The sequence below is a fragment of the Harpegnathos saltator genome, unplaced genomic scaffold (assembly GCF_003227715.2).
Source record: "Harpegnathos saltator strain DR-91 unplaced genomic scaffold, Hsal_v8.6 scaffold791, whole genome shotgun sequence".
In the NCBI taxonomy this organism is placed as follows: Eukaryota; Metazoa; Arthropoda; class Insecta; order Hymenoptera; family Formicidae; genus Harpegnathos; species Harpegnathos saltator.
In genome coordinates, this window is record NW_020230639.1 from 895393 (window position 1) to 901924 (window position 6532).

A 6532-nucleotide genomic window follows, 5' to 3' on the forward strand; every position below is an offset into this window, starting at 1 on the left:
ATCTTCGTGACATTTTCACCAAGTGCTTCGCGTGGATTCTCTTCGAAGAGGAAACCATATTCTCTCTGCTTATCATTCAGCAAGCTTGACTTGTTTCTCATGCAAGAGTCGTCGACACGCACACTCCGAGTCTCGATCCAAGTTCTTTTATTATATTTCTTGTCTTTACATCACATCACGTCATTCAACATTCAACATTTTTAAACGGACCAACTTATAATTTACTTATAATACGCTTAAACATACGCGTTAAATGAGACGTGTTAAATGAGTAAGAAACATGCAAGAAAAGTCTAATGTGTCAGTCGCGTCATCACCACGCGTTGACGCGTGCTCACAAGACGCGTGCGCACCTGGGCTTGGTTTGCAGTGCACAGCAGACACAATAGCGTGTGCTGTCCGGCAGGAAGGAACAGACGAATTTGATCAGTGCGTCGAACTCTCGCGTTTACACAAAACGCTAGTCCTACGCTAGCTAACGCGCTCCCGATTAACGCAATCGCGCTCACGATTAAATACATACACACACACACACACACACACACACACTCGCAATCAACGCGTTCGCATTGAAACGATGGTCACACATCACACCCGTGCACGCGCATGCGCGCATAGAGACAGGTGTTGGTATCCGCTTTCATTTTCCTCTTTCGCGTTACGCAGATTGAGATTGTCTCTGTCGCTAGATAGATATAATCGCGCCTGAAGTTGATTTGTCGAGGTAGTCGAGGCGCATTTTGTCGCGCGACTGACGATCCTGACCGGTCGCGTGAGAGGTCGCGTGCGACAGTGAAAGATTCCGATTGCGCGATTGCGTGCGATTGCGCCCGCGGCTCATTATGCGGCCGTTTAGAAGCGCGTAAATGAATATAAAGCCGCTGCGCGGTTATGCGCGGTCTCGCTGCTTAACTGATCGGCATAAATTGGCGCAGCGTGCCAGGAAGCGCGTCTCGTCGTCGCGGTTTCTTATTTATAAAGAACCGCGCGATCGTGCGTGCACGCGCGCGTGCGCGCGAGAAATTATTCGGCCGTTACACGTCCGGGCTGGTTACCGGGTGTCCTCGCTGATACACGCGTGTGCCGTTCGCCGACTATCGTCGTCGTCGTCGTCGTCGTCGTCGTCGCCCGTTCCTCATAGGCACAGACGTTGCTGCTGCTTATGATCCTTCTCTCTTTCGCTGTTGTGCGTCCTCTCGTTCATCGCGGACGAACGAGCGAGCGAGCGAGCGAGCGAGCGAGCGAGCGCGCGAGCACGCGGGACTTCAAAAGGAGTTCGTTAACCCGTCGGGGCCCCGTCGCCGCGTCGTAGCACACGGACGCGATCGCACGGAGGAGATCGGGCCGCGCGCGTAATACCGCGCGTAACAAGGTGCGTAATTGGCCGCACGCGAGTAAATGCGCGCGTGCGCGCATGCAGAAGAGCTTGGACTCGTGCCCGGGCAAAAATCGCCCAGGATTAAATCGCCGACTCAGTGGAACTCATTCCCGCCCGCGTTCACAAGTTCACGCCGGATAACGCTCAGTGAGCATTCGACCTCGTGACGTTAACTTCGTTGCTTATGTATTAGCTCCCGAGAATCCTACCTTTAAGATACATTTCCAGATATGTATTTTTATTAAAATGTTAAAATATTCGTATAGTATTAAAATATTCGTTTTCTCTCTCTCTCTCTCTCTCTCTCTCTCTCGAGAGAGAGAGAGAGAGAGAGAGAGAGAAAGGTCCCCTCTTCTTCAAAGTGGAGCTTCTCTGTTTATCACGCATAGATTCGTGGGAATTACAAATTCCGTCTTGACACGAAAGAGAAGAAAACGTGTTGGACCCAATGTGTTGGACCCAGAGAAATTTGCCGAGAAATGGAAAATAAGTTAATATTTATTTTAATATTGCAATTGTGCCGTAATGGGAATTTTATTATCTTAAATCGTAAATAGCATATTTGTGTCATTATGCATGAAAAATGTTTAAAGCCCTACTTATCATCCTCTCTCTCTCTCTCTCTCTCACACACACACACACACACACACACACACACACACACACACACACACACACACACACACATGTACTACACGGATCGCGATGGTACGTATCTTCGTTGTAAATAGCAATGCACGACTGCACAATGCATAATGATATGCATTGTCGATAATGAAGCCATCTGGCTTTCATCTGGTTAATATAAATGTTGCAAAATAGTTTTCGCAGAACCTTTAAAATCATAAATAAATAAATCCCGAATTCTTGTAAAAGCGGCAACACAATTGTCATCCCTCCTCGCGGCTGCCCATTACGCTTGTTTTGACCGTGTCATAATGACAGTAATCAAACATAAACCCTCACGTCGAGTATACGTCGTAGATATGTAACGCAACCTGCAATCATCGCCGATGCATAAATGTAATCACGTAGTGAAATTCGAGTAATAATTGGTTTATTAAACCTTTTCTTCCTTACGTCTCGTCATCTCGCGACTTACGATAATCGCGATAGAAAATTTACACCTATCTCTTGTCCTGACAAATATACGTATTTAGAAGCAATCCTCAGGTTGAATCACCCGAAACCTGAATCGCACCATGTTTATTGCGTATCGCAAATTCCTCTGCCAAATCTTTGAGAGCCGCTCACCGAAAACTGACTTGTTTTTCTCTAAATAAGTAAAGACTCGGCATCGGAATAGTTACATATATAATTCAAATATTCTCGCGTGTCAACGTTTCTGCACGTCAATGTTTGGGAGCCTCTGCGCGACACAGAGGCAGCCTCTTTCCCGACAGTGAGGCAGGCAATTCGAAAAAAAATGTGGCACCTGCCTTGTGCTCGCGAGCTTCGAGCCGAGAGAGCAAGCCCAGGCCTGCTCTCGCTCGCTCGCTCGCTCGCTCGCTCGCTCGCTCGTGCTATAGCTGCAATCTGTTATTTCACCATCCCGCGGACTCGCGCGCTTACTTTCCGTTTCTCTCTCATCCCTTACGCGCCACCGGTCACCTCCTCGTTCTCGTTCTGCCCGTGCTCCTCGTCTTATCGAGAACGTGCCTCGGAAACGTGCTGTCGCATAAGCCGAATAATATTTGTCAGTCGTCCGAACCGAGATATGCTCGGCTGAAGATAACGGCCAGAAAATTATTAGGGAAGAACGCATGATACATTATCTTGTCGATTATGGCCGATAACGACAAGAGTACACACGCGGATACAATTTCTCTGTGACGCGTTTATTATTAAGTTGCGCATATTGTCGAGAGCTTCCGGCGGTCCTCGCAAATTATCCGATTCCACCTCCGCGGTGACTCCCCCTTTCTTCTTTTTGATATATCTGCCAAGGTACACAAGGTAAGAAATGATGTGCTAAATTCAACATATCATTTCATATGTCTCAAATCATCCACTCTCATTTATGTGTTAATTTAACATAGACATGTAAATATGTTAAAAAGTAGCACGCATAATATGTAAGAAATTTAACATTTGAATGCCGTCAAGAATCACAGTTTGTGTTAAATTGACATACGATGAACTTCAACTGAATTTGGGAAAAGTAATGATCTGTGATTTGATGAAATGAAAATATTAGATTGACATAATCCATGTGTTAAAAGTCCGATCTTTATATAATACATAACACATGATAACTACTGTAATGAGGAAATTAACACATTTTAGGTGTTGACTTTAACAAAACATATGTCAGAGCAAGGATTCATGCATTTACATACAAAATTGTGTGTTATTCTAACATTTGAAAATGTTATTTTAACACTTGAAACTAGTTAATCTTAATTTAACACAAGAAAGTCTAAGTAACACAACAACAACGATCTGTTGTTAAATTAACACACAACCGTGTAAAAAATTTAACACAAAACTCTCTACACACATAAAAAATTTTGACAATAGTACGAAACGTTTTTAACTGTGTAAGTTTGTGTATGTTTGTACACACGTGGCCTTGGAATTGTCTTACGGCAATATTAAGAAAAATGTGAAAATGTGTCTTGGCCTCTTGGTTTGATCCCAAAAATATTGCATATATCCTGAAAGTGTGCTTTCAACGTCGCATCTTTACGGTCGGAGAAGAATAGTGGAAGGAAGTTAAAGAACCTCGCGCATAAACCTCGCGAATGATGGCGCAATTATGCATGCGTGAAATAATCGTGGCATTTACCGGGCTTTATCCGGGATGAATGGGCTTTTCATTCGCAGAATCTCGATTTCAATTGAAAAGTCGCGACGAAGATGCGATTGTTTCTTTCGAAAGGATACAAACGCGACGTGTTTCTTTCACCCTATTTCTTAACGATCAGTGATAAAACGCGCGCTAGTGCGAATAAAACGCCCATGCCAGCTTAGCGCGTTAGCCCTAACATTTCAATATGAAAAGCGCAGATAACACCACGACGTATTCGCACGATCGCTCGCGATCGTTATTGTTAAGCGCGCTGTAGGAGATCGTTATTCAAGAATAGACAAGCGGACGCTTAGCCAGAGAGAGAGAGAGAGAGAGAGAGAGAGAGAGAGAGGGGTGGGGGGTGAGAAGAGTGTGTGGAAGTTTATTATGCACTCTATAGAAAGGGACGGAGATATAGGGAAACGGGTATATCACTTCCGAGTTGTCTTCTGCAATGTGTCCCGGTAGAAGATGTAACGCGCGACGGCTTCCAGCGGCGAGAGAGCGACAAGCTCTCTGCCGCCGTTTCTTGATGTTTAGGAACCGATGCATGGCTAAACATTCATTTCCATATAAGCCGATATGTTTCAAATGTAAAGCGGCGTCCGTGCACACCGGCGGCGAGAGTGGAGAAAGAAAGGACGAGAGGTGGGTAAACGAGGTGTGCGGTGGGAGGGAAGAAGTGAGAGGAAGGGACGGGAGGGACGGGAGGGTGAAAGGGAAAGGAGGAAGCCCGCGTGGAAGCGGCGGACTGGTACGAGCGAAAACTAGTTTAAGCCCGCGGGTTGTCTCACCCCTCGGCCGAGCCCTCGACAATAATGTGCCCTCCATGGGATCCACCGTGCTCCCGATTTCGTCCACTTTAACTGGCTCTGCCTACCATCGGCTCTCCTCTTGCGCGCGCGCGCGCGCGCGCGCTCGTCCTCGTCCTCTGTTGCTCGTCCTTTACGCCCGTAAGTAGTAGCCCCCGCGAGTGTGAGAACCGACCGGAAGATGCGTGAACGGCGAGTCTCGCGAAAAGCGTCTCTGTTGCTTTACGCAACACCTATTGATACGTGTGAATTTAATTACGAGTGGTGTCTCTCTATAGCCATTCTATACATCAATCGCTGTATAGAGATCTGTCGTTGTTTTATCTGAATTTACTTTTGCGTTGCGAATCCTAATCGATATAATATACGTACACCCCGATTCAAGTCGTCAAGAGAACTCCTGCTGCCGAGTAGCTGACGAGTAGCTGCCGACAAAATGAATTCTCTTTCTGACATTGCTGATATACGGTATACGATAACTGATCTGACTTGGTGCAATGTTTGAGACGATATTTCCTGCGATATTGTTGCACTCACGGTATGACACGGTATGACACGGGATTCGCGTCCTCGTCCTCTATCCGCGAAAAAGCCGTCGGCAGAACAGAACAGAAACGTGTTTGTGTCAGCGGCCAGTCAGCGCATGAACAATACGCGCTGTAGTGGAACCGTCGCGCGCGACGACGAGCGCGCGTTATGATTCCTCAGCATTCGGCACCTGGTCGATCGTTACAGATATATGTCATTCGCCATCATTCGGCGCCACATGTGCGGTCTGACGAAAGTGCGACCGCAGGATCCGCCGTGGCACCGTGTGCCCGCCACCGACTACGAGCAAGCGCGTCCCATTTTGCGGTGCAACCATTGCGGTGCACGCGTGCGGTGCTCGCATTATTCTACTCCTGCCCATGCTACTCCTGTCCATGGTACTCATTCGACGATTTCACTCGACGTCGGACCGACTTTGCTGACATTGCGAATCGAGTACGAGACGGCCGCGCGGCCGGCCTCTCGAAAGCACAACGGGACTGCACTATCCCAGTCCCGGAGCATTTCTCTCCCTGCGGAGAAAAGATCGAAAATTTACTGCAAACCCGAGTGTGTTATTTTGACGCGTATAAGCTGAAGCTTTCTTCACGCGTTTCTTCACGTCGTCTGAAATCACGTCGTTTGATGCATTTCGACTTATTCACTTAACGCGTTTAAACGACGCGTTAAACGACGTGATTTCAGACAAGACAAGATACGCGTAAAGGAAGCTTCAGCTTATACGCGTCAAGATAACACACTCGGGTTTGCAGTGTTGTCGACTCTGAGACTTGCTCGACATTGTGTTAATTTCATGTTCTTTAGAGCTCTTTAGACACCGTGGAGAGATAAGTCGCCCGGCACTTTCTTAGGGATGAAATTGCGAAACAAAAAATATCATCTCCATTTTGAGACATATATATGCATATATATATATTTTTTTTTATTGATAGAAAAGGAGAGAATATACATCGCGACGAATACGCGATTCCCATGTCGAAAATCCACCGGGGGGTTAACCTT